At 33.8% G+C, this 15049-nt stretch overlaps 1 long non-coding RNA gene across 2 annotated transcripts in view; it reads left to right on the top strand.

Annotated features, from left to right (window-relative positions):
- Positions 1-14738, top strand: part of LOC116420041 — a 72159-nt gene extending 57421 nt beyond the window's left edge. For both annotated transcript variants that reach the window (XR_004230368.1, XR_004230369.1), the window contains exon 3: positions 14311-14738. This is a non-coding gene — a long non-coding RNA (uncharacterized LOC116420041). The remainder of the gene's footprint in view (positions 1-14310) is intronic.
- The last annotated feature ends 311 nt before the right edge of the window (positions 14739-15049 follow it).

Raw genomic sequence — 15049 nt, 5'->3', positions numbered from 1 at the left:
TCAGGATAACATTGATTTTTCTAACTCCAGATCAGGTGGGTTTGGAAGATCATATAGAACCACTGAGATGGAAATAAGAGAGATTACTCTATAGTATTCATGAGAGCTATATTTAAATGATGATTACTGGATTATTATTACCATCACACCTTTTCCCCAGACCAACTTACAGATCAGGAACCAGGAACCAGTCAATTATGCTGATAACAGGCCACTGGCAATAGTTGCAAATATATATATATATATATATATATATATATATATATATTTACCAATGTAGTACCAGAATATTTTTCTAAGTACTGGAAGTTTATAGGACATAATTTGATATTTTTATTTTTGTTCAATTTTGTTCTATTCTTTTTGGCAAAGATACTGGAGTGGTTTGCCATTTCCTTCTGTAATGGACAAAGGCATCAGAGGTTGAAATTGCTCAGCTTCACACAATTCATTAGTGTCCCAGTTTTCTCACATCATCTTCAACATTTATCATTCTCTTTTTCTGTCATTTTAGTCAATCTGAGAGGTGTGAGGTGGCACTTCAGAGTTGTTTTAATTTGCATTTCTCATAATCATTTAGAGTGTTTTTATATGACTATAGATGGCTTTAATTTTGTCATCTGAAAATTGTCTGTTCATATCCTTTGACCATTTATCAGTTGGGGAATGTCTTATATTCTTATAAATTTGACAGAGTTCTTTATATATTATATATATATATAATATATATTTTAGAAATGATACTTTATCAGAAACACTGGCTATAAAGCTTTCCCCCCAACATTGTACTTCCTTTTAATCTTCTGTTGGCTTTGTTTGTGCAGAAATAGAAGGACACTAATGTAATAAAAATTGTCCATTTTGCTTTTCAAAATGTTCTCTTAGTTCTTCTTTGATCACAAATTCTTCCCTTCTCCAAAGATTTAATAGGTGAATTATCCCTTTATGCCCAAAATCATGTACTCATTATGATCTTATTTTGTTATGGAATGTGAGATATAGGCTTATGCCAAGCTGCTAACATAGTATTTTCCAATTTTCCCAGAAATTTTCATCAAATAGTGAGTTCTTATTCTAGAAACTAGAGTTTGGGACGTTTTATAAAATACTAGATAACTATAGGCCTTGATTATTGGGTCATGTATGTATAATCCATTTCATTGATTCACCACTCTATTTCTTAGCCAGTACCAAATGACTTTGATGATGGCTACTTTATAATATAGTTTTAGGTTTGATACAGTTAAGCCACCATCTCTTGTATTTTGTTTCATTAATTCCCTTGATATTTTTGATTTTTTGTTCTTCCAGATAAATTTTGTTATTATTTTTTCAGTTCTATAAAATAATTTTTGGCAGTTTGATTGGTAGACCAATTTAGGCAGAATTGTCATTTTTATTATATCCTATTATATTAGCTATCCATGAGCAATAGATCCCCAAGTATTTTATTTTATCTACAGTTATTTTAAATGGAATTTCTCTTTTTAACTCTTGCTGATGTGCTTTGTCAGTAATATATAGAGATACTGATGATTTGTGTGTATTTATTTTGTATTCTGTAACTTTGCTAAAGCTATGAATTTTTTCAATTATTTGGATGATTTTCTAAACGCTTAAGTTTATCATTATATCATCTGCAAAGAGTGATAATTTTATTTACTCCTTGTCTATTGATTATATCTTTTAATAGAATTTGGTCACCAATCACATGAGGGCAGCTAGGTAGTGCAATTGCTGGAGTAATGTTCCAGGGAGCAAAAAGACCTTAGTTAAATCTGCTCTCAGATACTTATTAGTTGTGTAACTCTAGGCAAATCACTTAATCCTGTTTGCCTCAGTTTCCTCATCTGTAAAATGATAAAGAAATGGTAAACCATTCTAGTAGCCTAATCTAAAAAACCCTAAAGGGGGTCACAAAGAGTCAGATATGACTAATATGACTAATAATATGACTAATTCAACAATAATAACACTAATCCCATGAACAGGTCCACAGTGGCACCTCAAATCAACATATTGGCCCCTAAAATTGAAGTGCAATACATGATAGATTACTATGCAAATGGGTGTTACATACCATTTGCCTCCATTCTTGATATCTCTTTTCTATTCCCTCTCTAAAGCACCCAGAAATACTGAGGGCTCTCCAGGTTTTTTGTTAAGATAAAAGGACACTAAAGTTTATCATCTCTAACTGTCTGTCCTGGCCCCATTGATGTCACTTCAGATAAAATAAATTTCACTTCTAAGGCTAGTTCCTGGTATTGGGATCTGAACAAAAGCATTTGGATACTATCTTTAAAAAACATGAATGTGATCCATGAAAAATATAATTCATAGAATGGACTTACAGAAATGGTTGTGGCTTCTATCAGTTATGAAGTTTAACAATTATACAAAATTCATTGTTAAAAAAGGTGCTTCTTCTTTCCCCTTCTATTATCTATTATTAAGAAGTTATATAATGAACATAGCTATTGTTTTTTTATTTTCCTTTTTTTAAGATTAAGACAAGCATTTCCATATACAAAGAGAACTACACATGAAGTTTCAAATACACATTATAAGTGCCTTGATTTTCACTTTACTCATATAATAAATTTAATACATTAGCCCCAAAGCTTCTTGTATGTTTGAATTTCTTATTGATCTTTGCTCTATTTTCTTCTGTGCATTTTTAATTGTTAATTTATGTAATAAAACAAGCATTTCCATAACATAGTATAATGAAAAAAAGATGATTGCACGTGAAACTGCAAATCTTTCATATGTAACTTGCTATTCCTCTTAAATATATAACAAGGTTAGCATGTAAATTTCTTCTAAGCATTTTAAAAATGCTTCAATAATCTTCTTGTCTTCTTTTATATATTTTTAAATTTTGGTAACACTTTTTGGCAAGATGTTTACAATTTTATTTGATGAATCATGCCACCTACTTCCTGACAGAGAGAGAAGTGATGAACTAAGGCTGCTGAACAAGATTAATATTTTTTGGACATGGTCAGTCTTTCAATATATTTTGCTTGACTATATGTATTTGTTAGAAGAGTTCTGTGTGTTTTTTTTCTTTCCTTGTTCTAGTTTATCCTGACCATGGCATCTACTCTATTTAATAAACTCCATGGGTTTCCTATTATTTCCAGGGTCAAGTCAAGTTAACAAGTAAGAAAGAAAGAAAGAAAAAAAGGAAGGAAGGAAGGAAGGAAGAAGGAAGGGAGGGAGGGAGGGAAAGAGAGAGGGAGGGAAGAAGGAAAAAGAAGGAAAGTTCCTGTATTCAATTGGGGAAGACAATATGTAAACAACTGTGTATGAATAAGATACATACAGAATAAATTTAAAATAATTAGGGAAGGCACTTCTATTAACAGGGATCAGAGATTGGAAAAAGCTTTTTGCAGGAAATGGGACCTTAGTTGAGATTTGAGGGAAGCTAAGGAAGTCAGGAGATAAAAATGAAGAGGTAGAGAATTATGGTCTTGGAGGAAAACAAGTGAAAGTTGAGTGTCTTTTCTGAGGAACACAAGGGTAAATATCACTGGATAATATAGTTTGGGGTAAGATTTGAAAGTTGGAAAAGCCTTGGATAATAATTCTCAGATGTCTCTGTTCAACCCTAACCTCTTTCCTCATCTCTGGTCCCACATTTCCAAATGTCTATTGAATATCTTGAATTGGGATCTCAACATATAAAAAAATGGAACGCATCTATCTACCTCCTCCTCCCAAAAAATCACCTCTCTTTTTCTGCCTTTTTTATTATTGTGGAGAGCACTTCCATTCTCCCAGGTATCCATTCTTAAAATATAGATTTATATTCCACTTCTCAGTCTTTCTCACTCCCCATATCTAGATCCAAGCTAAGTCTTGTCAATCTAGCTCCATAACATTTCTTCTACTATTCCCTTCTCTCCTCTAATCTGGCCAGTACTCTAGAGCAGGGGCTCATCACTTTTACCTGGACTGTTGCGATAGTCATCTAGTTGGTGCTCTCCCCATGTTAGTCCATGATCTAGACAGCTATCAAATTGATCTTCCTAAAGCCCAGATCTGATCATGTTAGCCCTAGTACCAACCATCTTGTTTGATAAAATCCAGTGGCTCCTCATTATCACCAGGATCACAAGCCTCTAGTTGACTTTTAAATCTCTTCTTTAGAACCTGAGCTTTTCTACCTTTCAAAAGATGTTAAACAACATTCCCAGGGTCACACAGTTTCTAAGTATCTAAGGTTTGTTTTGAATTCAGATTTTCTTGATCCTAAGCCTAACACTTTCTTGAGGCAGCTAATGTTACAGTGGATACAGTGTTTTAATTTTTAATAACAACAAAAGTATGTGAAATGTATAAGCTAAGGCTGCAATGAGGCTTAATTCTTGGTATTTTCTTTTTTTATTTGAATAAGATTTTATTTTAAAAACAATTTTAAACATTCACTTAAAAATTTAAGTTCCAAATTCTCTTCTTCCATCCTGTCCCCTTCTGAGATAGTAAGCAATTTGATATAGATTATACATGTACAATCATGTAAAAACATATTTTCATATTAATCATATTATGAAAGAAAACAGACCAAAAAAAACGCCATAAAAATAAAGTGAAAAATAATACGCTTTGATCTATTTTCAGACTCCATTGATTCTTTCTCTAGAGGTGGATCCCATTTTTCATCATGAGTTCTTTGGAGTTGTCTTACATCATTGTATTGCTGATAATAATTGTTATTCCCAGTTAAATGCCATACAAATTGCTTCTTATGTACAATGTTTTTCTGGTTGTCCTCATTTCACTTTGCATTAGTTCATATAAGTTCTTCCAGGTTTTTCTGAAGTCATCCTGCTTGTCATTTCTTATAGTGCAAAGTTATTCCATTGCAACCACACACTTGTTCAGCTATTTACTAATGGATGAGCATCTCCTCAATTTCCAATTCTTTGCCATCACAAAAAGAGCTGCTAGAATATTGTTATACAAATAGATGCTTTCCACTCCCCATCCCCCCTCCCCTTTTTAAAAAAATCATTTTGGGATACTAACCCAGCAATGTTACTGAATCAAAGGGTATTTACACAGTTTTATAGCCCTTTGGGCATAATTCCAAATTGCTCTCCAGTTCACAACTCTACCAATGGTGCATTAGTATTCCAATTTTCCCACATTCCCTCCAACAGTTATTATTTCCTTTTTCAGTATATTAGGCAATCTGATAGCTATAAGGTGGTACCTAAGAGTTGTTTTAATTTGCATTTTTTCTAATCAATAGTAATTTAGACAATTTTTCATATCACTATACTTAGCTTTGATTTTTTCTGAAAACTGCCTGTTCACATTCTTTGACCATTTGTCAATTGGAGAATGGCTTCTAGTCCTATAAATTTGACTCAGTGCTCCATATTTTTGAAAAATGAGGCTTTGATCAAATTTACTAGCTATAAAACTCCCCTCCCCCAATTTTCTGCTTTCCTTCTAATCTTCAATGCAATAGTTTTATTTATGTGGATTTGCATAATTAGACAAAAATTCTAAACCAACCATATTAATAAAAGGGTATTATCTAGATATACTAGGTAATTCCAGAAGCTTTCTGATAGAAAGATTTGTCAATGGCATCTGCATAATCAGCTGACATTGACACAGACTTATCTTTGTAACATAATCTTTGGATGATGTCAGTTAATTGTTGCATAAGCATGGGGGCTGATGGGATGGGAGAAGTGAGAACATAGTTGGTAACATGCTGAAGTTGCAGAACAAAATTAAAGTGCCACTCTGACTAATTGTGTATATACAAAAAAACAAAAACCAAAACCAACCAACCAAACAAAAAAACCTGATTAACTGGATACTTAAGGAATGGAGTATTCTTGTGTTAACTGAGGGTCTGCCCCAAACTCCTTTTTTTTTTTTTTAAACCATTTTCAATTTTAGTAATATATGATGTAATAATGAAGTGTATCAATCCACTTTTCATCCTTAATTCAGTATAATATAAGGTTAAGGATAATAGAATCATTCTTTGTTGATTAAATGTGCTGCCATTTTGGAAACTCTCCTTGCTGAATGCCAGTAATTACTATAGAGCATTGTAGAAGATTATATGTAGTAGTTGGGTTGAATCCATTCTGGCCCTAGGAAAATGCCCCAAGGTGATTAAAAAAAGCAAACAAACTGAGTTTCTAATGTTGGCCTTTGTCAGGATGATTATTTGCCTTTTTCTCCTAAAAGTTTAGTACCAAGACAAAAAAATTCTGACTAAAACTAAAAGTTTAGCTAGTTACTAGGTGGTTTGAATGGCCCTGGAATTAGGAAGACTCATTTTCCTGAGTTCAAATCTGGCTTCTGACACTCTAGCTGTGTGACCCCGGGCAAGGTACTAAACCTATTTGCCTCAGTTTCCTCATCTGTAAAATGAGCTGGAGAAGGAAATGGAAACTCCTTCACTGTCTCTGACAGAAACCCCCAAATGGGGTCACAAATAGTCAAACATGACAGAATCAACTGAATAATAACAAAAAAGTTGGGTTTTATTAAGCCTGAGTTTTCTCTGTAAAAGTAAAAAGAATCTTGATAATTTCTTTCAATTTTAAGTTTCAATGATTCTATAATTCTTTGGAGATCTTGGCTATCATGAAAGCATATTCAAATATTCAAATTTTTCTCACTACTATTATTATATGTTTTTGCAAAAGCAGCAATCCTAAGCAACTGTAAGCTTTACCAACTCAATCATGAGTGCACATTATAGCATTCCAAAAAGGCATTCTTTTGCTTAGGAGAAATTAGAAAAGAATGTAAAGTCCTTCAGAGAAGACAGGAATGTTGTTCTGAATCATCATGTCCCCATTCTGTCCTGAATCTAAGGGACTCAGGGTAGTGTTATAGGCTTAGGATGAGTCAGCAGAATGAGGTAGCAGTTGAAACAGCTCCTGAGTACATTGTGGGGCGGCATGGAAAGACACAGCTTCCAGTAACGAGAGGCTGGGAGTTCGACTGTGCTCTACCTTGGCTGGATTACAATGAAGACGATTGTATTCAGCTGTGGGTGCCAGTTTAGGAAAAACAATAAGGTTCTGGCAATGTCCAAAGGAAGGCAGCCAGAATGGAGAAGGGCTGTGAGGCCATGCCAGATAAAGATCAGTTGGTGACACTGATGATGTTTAGTCAGAAGAGAAGACTTAGGGGGAACATGGTAATATTTCAAAAGCTGTCATGTAGAAAGGGCATTGCACTTGTTCTGTTTAGTCCCAGTGGACAAAAGTAAGAGCATTGGGTAGATAGATCTCATAAAGAGGTAAATTTAGGCTTGATGGCAGAAAAAAAAAACTTTCTAAAACTTAGAGCTCCAAATTAGAATGATTCAACTCCCATTTACCCTCCGTGGAAGACTTCAGGTATAACTACTTGTTGGGTGTCTATTTCTCTGGGTTGTTGTAAGGATCAAATCAGAAAATACTTGAAAAATGCTTAGGCCAGTGCTTGCTACATAGAAGAACTTAATAAATATTTGTTTCCTCCTTCCCTCTCTCTTTCCTTCCTTTCTCCCTCTCTCCTTCCTTCCTTTCTCCCTCCCTCCCTCCTTCCTTCCCTCTCTACCTCTCTCCCTCCCTTCCTTCCTTCCTTCCTTCCTTCCTTCCTTCCTTCCTTCCTTCCTTCCCTTCCTTCCTTCCTTCCTTTCTCTTTCTCTCCCCCATCCCTGGAATGATCTCTTTCCTCATCTCATCCTCCTACCTTCCTTGGTTTCTTTCAAGCCCCAGATACAATATCATTTTCTACAAGAAGTGGCTCCCAATCCCTCTTAATCCTACTGCCTTCCTACTATTAATTTTTTTTTCAAATTTATCCTGTATATAGCTTAGTTGAAGGACAGCTAAGTGGTGCAGTGGATAGAATACAGTGAATAGAACATGGAGCCTGGAGTCAGACAGACCTGCATTCAAATCCAACCTTACTTATTTTGCGTGACTCTGGGCAAGTCACTTAATCTTATTTACCTCAGTTTCCTTTGTAAAATGAGCTGGAGAAGGAAATGGCAAATCTAATTTTAGCATCTTTATTAAGAAAACCCTAATGAGTCATGAAGAGTAGTATTCTGCTGAACAACAATGATATTTTGTACATAGTTGATTTTGTTATCTTCCCCATCAGACTATGGGGAAGATAAGCTCATCAGACTAAGCTCCTTGAGAGCAGGCACTGTCTTTTGCCTTTATTTTTTACATTCCAGAACTTAAGCATAGTGCTTGGCACATAGCAGATGATTAGTATAGCTTATTGATTGACTGATGTACTTTGATCACTATCTATTGGAGAATTATTTTCTTCATATATATATATATATAGTTGTATTTATCCCTTGAAAACCATATATATATATGTATATAAAATTTCAATCCACTAAACTATTCTTCTCTAGTCTTTGTTTGGTGAAGAATACATTTTTTGCTCCTAGCTGTGAAAGGCATATGATCTTCTTATCATCTAAGATTTTTATAATATGATCTTTATATTCAGGTCATGTATCCATTTGGCATTGATAAATGGTGTATGATGTTGACCTAGGCTTAATTTCTGCTAGGTTACTTTCCTGTTGTGAATGATATGAGTTGGTAATTTTATCTTGCTGTTATAATTGTTGTATATGGTGTCAAGTTCTGAGAAAAATCTGTACTTCATTCCAAAGTTTTAATAAAAATAATAGGCCAAGTTAGAGTTGAAAATGACTTTAGAGATCAATATCCTAAGGTCACACAGGCAATACAGAGCAGATCTGGGATTTATACCCAGATCTGATAATAAAAGAATATGTCATGTTATCAAGAGTACTCCATCACTAGTTTCTGTGACCTTGGGGATATGATTTCACTCTAGTATGATCCTGTGATCTCCCTTGCCCCCAACCTCATTAATTGACAGGTTTTATGAATTGTTCAAGGGGTAACATTCAATCTTCAGTAATGAACTCTTCTCCATGGCTGATCCTTGGAAATAAATAACTCAATTTGTCAACCAATGTTTTCATTGCCTGGTAGCATCTATGAAATCTTATTCTTAACTGATCTAACCTGAGAATCTCAGACAACATTTGTAGGTCTGATAATAGTTTTGTTGAATTATATTAGTACTTGCTCCATAGGAAGCTTGCATAATTATATTGTTAATTCTTATAAAATCCTTTTGAGGCAGGTTTAGAAGGAAACAGTCTAACAATTGATTATTTCTGTCTTAAAGGAAACCAAGTTAAATAAACTGGTCAAATCTGTATCAGAAGTGGGGACCTTTAATTCTAGGATCTTCAGTGACTCTCATTTGTTTGAAAATCTCTGGTCCAAATGAGAAGTGAAGTTTTGAAATTTCATAATTTTTGAGAGAAAGGAGTGTAATAATACTTGATCTCAAAGATACTATCAGAGAAGAAGGAAAAGAAAAGAAAAAACATTTGTATAACACCTTCTATGTGCCAGGCATTTTGTGCAAATGTTACATCATTTGAACCATCCTTTTTAAACCACAAATTTAAAAATTATATAAGTATTTTTTGTTTCCACTTATTTTTTCCTCTCCCCCTTTCACTACTGAAAAAAGAAAAACAAAATCCTTGTAACAAATATGCATAGTCAAGCAAAATAAATTCCCATGTTGATCATGTCAAAAATATCATTTAAGAGATTGAAAAAAATAGTTATTTATTGTTACTACTCAATAACAATACAATGATTAAAAAAGATGTCTAGCAAATATATGATTAAGTCATTGTGTTGGGTGAAATAAAAAAAAATTTCTCTAAGCCTTGTCCTTTTTTTTCAAGGGGTTTGCTATCATAGGTAGGATGCCCAATTTTCTATAATAATGAACATTAGAATGCCAAAGTGCTTTGTGAAGCCTGAAGGAAGATGCCCAGTGGAAGCTAATCGAAAGACTTTTTGAAGGAGGTGGACTTTTTATTGTTGGACTTTAAATAAATAGGATAAGGAAAGAAGGGGAGGCATTTTAGATTTCAGGAGCAAAGTGAGCAAAGGTCCAGAGAACATGATGGTGCAGTATATGTTCCTGAGGCAGAGAATTCTAGAAGATCTTAAATGCTAGGCAGAGGATTTCAAGCTTTATTTGACTTGCAATAGGAAACTGCTAAAGAATTTGAAGCATAGAAATAAATGATTGGACTAGCTCTATGTATTATTAATATTATTATTATTTTTCCTGGAGCTATGATTTAATTAGCATAGGAAATTATTCCTGAGGAGCTCTTTACTACTAATGAAGACCAATGTCAACTTATAATTTCAGAGCAGGGACTCTTAAATTGAGGTCTGTAAACTTGTTTTTGTTTTTGAATATTTTGATCAACTTATATTAATATAATTGGCTCCTCTTGTAGTTTTTCGTATTTTATTCTTCCAGGTTTCATCCTCGACTCCTCTCTTTTCTTTTTAAAAATGTATTTATATTTTTTGTAACTTATAAGCATGTACTAATAAATTCTGTATATAAACCCATACAAAAGACATTAAAAGATTAGAATAAATATGAAATAAATATTTTAAGTGATTTATGTATTAATGGTAGAAAAATCTCTGACCATCTGATTGAACGTTTTGCTTAAAAAATTCAGCAGTCTGATTCTAAGCTCAGTTTATTCTAATACCTAGTCTTAATGACTGAGCTGAAAAAAAGATCACTCAAAAAGAACTGGAAATTTCAGGAAAATTCTTACTTTTTTTTTCACTCACTCCCCTTCTTGCTTCCCCCCTACTCAGTCCATTCAATTTGTTGCCAAGTCCTTTAGGTTTCATCTTCCTAACACCTCTTCTGTATTCTGTCTTCTTTCCTCAAACATGTCTTCTCAGATTGCCATCACTCTGGTGCAGGTACTCATTAACTTCAAACCTGAACTATTTGAATAGGTTAAGAATCCCTTGCTTAGGAGAAAGTTACAACTTGATTTACAGTTAAGTTCTACTTATAGGAAAGATAATTCTGGTAGTAATGTGAAGGAATCACTGGCATGGGAAGAGGATGGAGCCCAAAAAACTTGTAAAAAGACTATTTTCATAATCCAGGGACCTTTATTAGATTGCTGAAATAGGTGCTAGAGGAGGAGATAAATGAGAATCATTGTAGAGAGAGACTTGGACACACCTGATAAATGGTTATGAAAAAATGAGGCAGAAGGGACAGCTTGAGGTAATCACTGGTATATGAAATCAGGTGAGTAGTAGTTTCCATGGATAGTTATAGTAAAGTCACAAGGAGAAGAATCATAGGAAAAGATTTTGAGCTTCTTTCTGGAAAGCTTGAGTTTGCAGTGATCATGGGACACTACTCAGGAGTTTGATGGGGGCACAGTTCATTTTCGTAATTTCTCTATAGCCATTTCACATCTACTGTGAAAGGTAGTACCTCCACAGAACCTCCAGATACTGCGTGAATAACTGAATTGTCTTTTTAATAAACTAAAGCGGCCCTTTAATTATGATAAGACAAGGTAATTAAGTAATTAAAGTTTGTGGTTCTCCTTTCACTATTGGCTTCCTGTTTTCCCTTCTGAGCCCTTTTGTTCTCTGTGGCAATTCCCACTTCTTTTTCTCCTTCAGATTGTTCCCCGAGGTTTTTCCTTTTCCTTCTGTTATTCTCCTCATAGAAAACCATTCTTGAGATCTGATAGTAATCATCTAGTCCTTGGTTAAAATTTGTCAATGTATTAGTATGTATTGTCACTTTCCACTAAACTCAGGTTCAATGTATTACTTCTATCAGGGAAATTTATGTGCTAATTTTTACACCTAATTTTTGCCTCTTGTTAAAGTGAAAAGTATATAAAGAAAGTAATTCAGGGGCTTGAAATTCTGTTTACAAGACCTGAAATCACATAAACCTGTTCCCCTAAAAACTCAGTTTTTAGAAGTTTCTCTTGATTTATTTATGGTAAAATTTTTTCAGCCATGTCCATCTCTTTGTGACCCCAATTTGGGTTTTCTTGGTAAAGAAAATAATGGTTTGCCATTTTTTTCTCCATTTCATTTTACATATGAAGAAACCAAGTCAGACAGGGTTAAGTAACTTTCCCAAGGTCACAAAGTGAGAAAGTATTGGAAGTCAAACTTGAACTCATAAAGATAAACCTCCTTGACCCCATGTCCAGCACTCTATCCACTATGCCACTTAGCTGCTATAAACATAGAAACAGGAAAAATATATCAAAGTGAAATAAATAGAAAAATAAAATAAATAGAAATATAAAACATAGAACATATCTATGTTTAAATGTAACATATACACATATATACATGTATATATGTGTATCTAGCCATCCATTCATCTATTTGTCTATCTCCAAATGAAATTGTGCTAGATATTAGATTCAAAGCCAGATGGATTGGTTCTGAAACCAAATCCAGCCTTTGCAATAAAGCAAGTTATTTGTCTCTCTGGTCCAGTTTGGCTGAAATATGTAAAGGAACAAAGTACAATAAAAGCTGGAGCTAGATAATGGAGAGTTTTCAATGCAAAGTTAAGAAGTCTGTATTTTATTCTACAGTCAATGGCAAGCCATTAAAACTTTTCAATCAGAATTTTGATATGGTCAGATTTTTGTTTTAGTAAGATAAATTTGGCAACAGTGTGAACAAAGACATAGAGTAGGGGGGGCGGGAATTGGAATCAGTATGATCTATGAGGAGACAATTAGAGGATTCCAGGAGAAAGGCAATGAGGGTCTGAATTATCATAATAGTGGGTTAATGGAGAGTAGGGATAGGCAAGAGACATCTTTCAGAAGCAGAATGGATAGGACTTGACAACTGACTGAACATGGAGCTTAAAGCTGAAGCTTAAAGATAAAAGAATGTTTAGAACAGTCTGTTGACTATTGAGGCTAGTGTGACAATAAAGGAAGAATTTACAGAAGTAGTGTAAGAACATTCATTGCCATAGCGGCCAAAGAGAGAGCTTCAAGAATAGAGAGGTAACACCAATTTATAGTGAACCCAATTATGGCAACTTGTAGTGAATCTAATTATTGCAACTTATGATTTCCTTCAGTAGTGTATGGTGCCTTAGTAGTTGGAACAGAGATTTATGGATGTGATGAGAAAGAGGAAAAGTGAAAATAGTAGAAAAACAAAAGGGCAAAAAACTAAAGGTCAGATCATTCTTGTAGCTGCAGAAATGATTAAGCAAATTCATTTTAAAGGTGAAGTTGCACTTTTTCAAAGGAAGGAGCTAATTTTGGGAGGGTAACTTTCTTTAATGATAGCCTGTAGACTTCTTGGTGAATCTTTATGCACCATTTGTGGTATTTGGGTTTTATTATATCACTCTTTTCACTCCTTAGTAATAACTAAAGATTAAAACTGAGCATTTGGAGGTTGATATTACGCACAAGGAAAGATAACTGGGGAATTGTAAACCTGCTAATTTTTTTCTCTAAGGATTGTAAAGCATTATGTGTGTTGAAATTTTCCACTGACACACAGTGACACTGATCCATAGTTCTTAGGAGTTTGGATATGTTATTTTTGGCTTGTGGTCTTTTGAGGTTTTCTCTGCATTAGCTTCCTTTATAATATCTTTCTTGTTTTTGCCTCCATTTCCCCCCTGTAAATTATACCAGATTCTAAGAACTCTTATCTACATGGAGCCTTTCCTACAACAATGCTCTATTTATATCAATGTATGAAACCAAAGCTGTACAATCTCACTTCCCCATCTGAGCCAGCTAGGCATAAATTACTCTTTCCTATGTATATCCTATCATGTACCTGACCTAAAAATATTACCCACAATTTTTCTTATTACTTTGTGTTTATTTTTATATATTTTGTTCATCCTGTTCCTTTTAGTAGAATAGAAGCCACTTGAGGCTAAGGAGTATCTCATTGTTTTGTCTTTATATTTCTAGACCTTAGCACAGTATCTAACACAGAAAAATAACTTGATAAATATTGATTCAATCAAATGGAATAGAATAGATGCATTTCATAACAACAGCTCAAAAGTATATAATGCTTTAAAGTTGACAAGGCACTTTTATCACAACAGTCCTATGAGAATGGTAGTAAATGTATCCTCATTTTAAAAATGAGGAAAGGGGGGCTTAAATGAGGAGAAATGATTCACCTAAGTTCATGTAAGTGGCAAGTATAAATGATAGGATTTGAATCTGAGTCTTGACTCCAACATGCATTCCACTGTACTATACTTTAACTACATTAAACCTTTAATTGTGTCAAGTGCACATACAGATGAAAATAGAACAGTATTTTGTTGTATGGATTTTCCTTATGATTTGTGTTATATGATTTTTCTTAGGTAAGGAGTCTTGAAAAAACTAGAGATAACAATAATAAGAAGAAAAACAATTTTGAGAGATCTATTACTCAGATCAAAGTGGGAAACAGCAGTGACTTCAAAAGATGGATGATGAAACATACCTTCCACCTCTTGACAGAGAGGCGATGCGCTGGAGATGTGCAATGAGACCTGAGTACTCAGAAGTGGATAATGTGCTGATTTGTTTTGTTGGACTATATATGTTTGCTTTGCTGGTGTTGAATGTGGGAAAGAAATTGGTTTAGTGAAATTCAAAGAAGAACAGTAATAAAACATTTAAAAAGGCAGATAAATGAAAAATGCATAAAGAGTTGTAAACTAATTGAGCACTTTTGTTACAACAGATATAGATCATATATATGTATATATACACATATCTTGAAAAATAAACTATTCAACAAAAGAAATTCACAATTTCTTTCATTTTTTTGTTGTTCTTTGCATATTTAAACAAATATATGCTTATTAAGTTCAAAATAAAAAAATAAAGTTAAAACCAATCTGAGAGAAAGAGGCAATATGGCAGAGTGGAAAGCTCTGGAAGCTCTTGAAGAACCAGGAAGACTTAGATGTCTTGTTTGTCGCCTAACTTAAAAGCTTTTTGACTTTGTGTCATTAAATTAATCTCTCCATTCAGACCACTCTATATAACTTAAAGAGTAGATGACATCCTACTGGTAACCATCTTTAAGGGGGGAGGGAATTGGGAAAGAAGGAA

Source organism: Sarcophilus harrisii, chromosome 6 (assembly GCF_902635505.1).
Source record: "Sarcophilus harrisii chromosome 6, mSarHar1.11, whole genome shotgun sequence".
Classification (NCBI taxonomy): Eukaryota; Metazoa; Chordata; class Mammalia; order Dasyuromorphia; family Dasyuridae; genus Sarcophilus; species Sarcophilus harrisii.
Note: the sequence above shows the minus strand (reverse complement) of the source record. Positions and strands in the feature narration are given on the sequence as shown.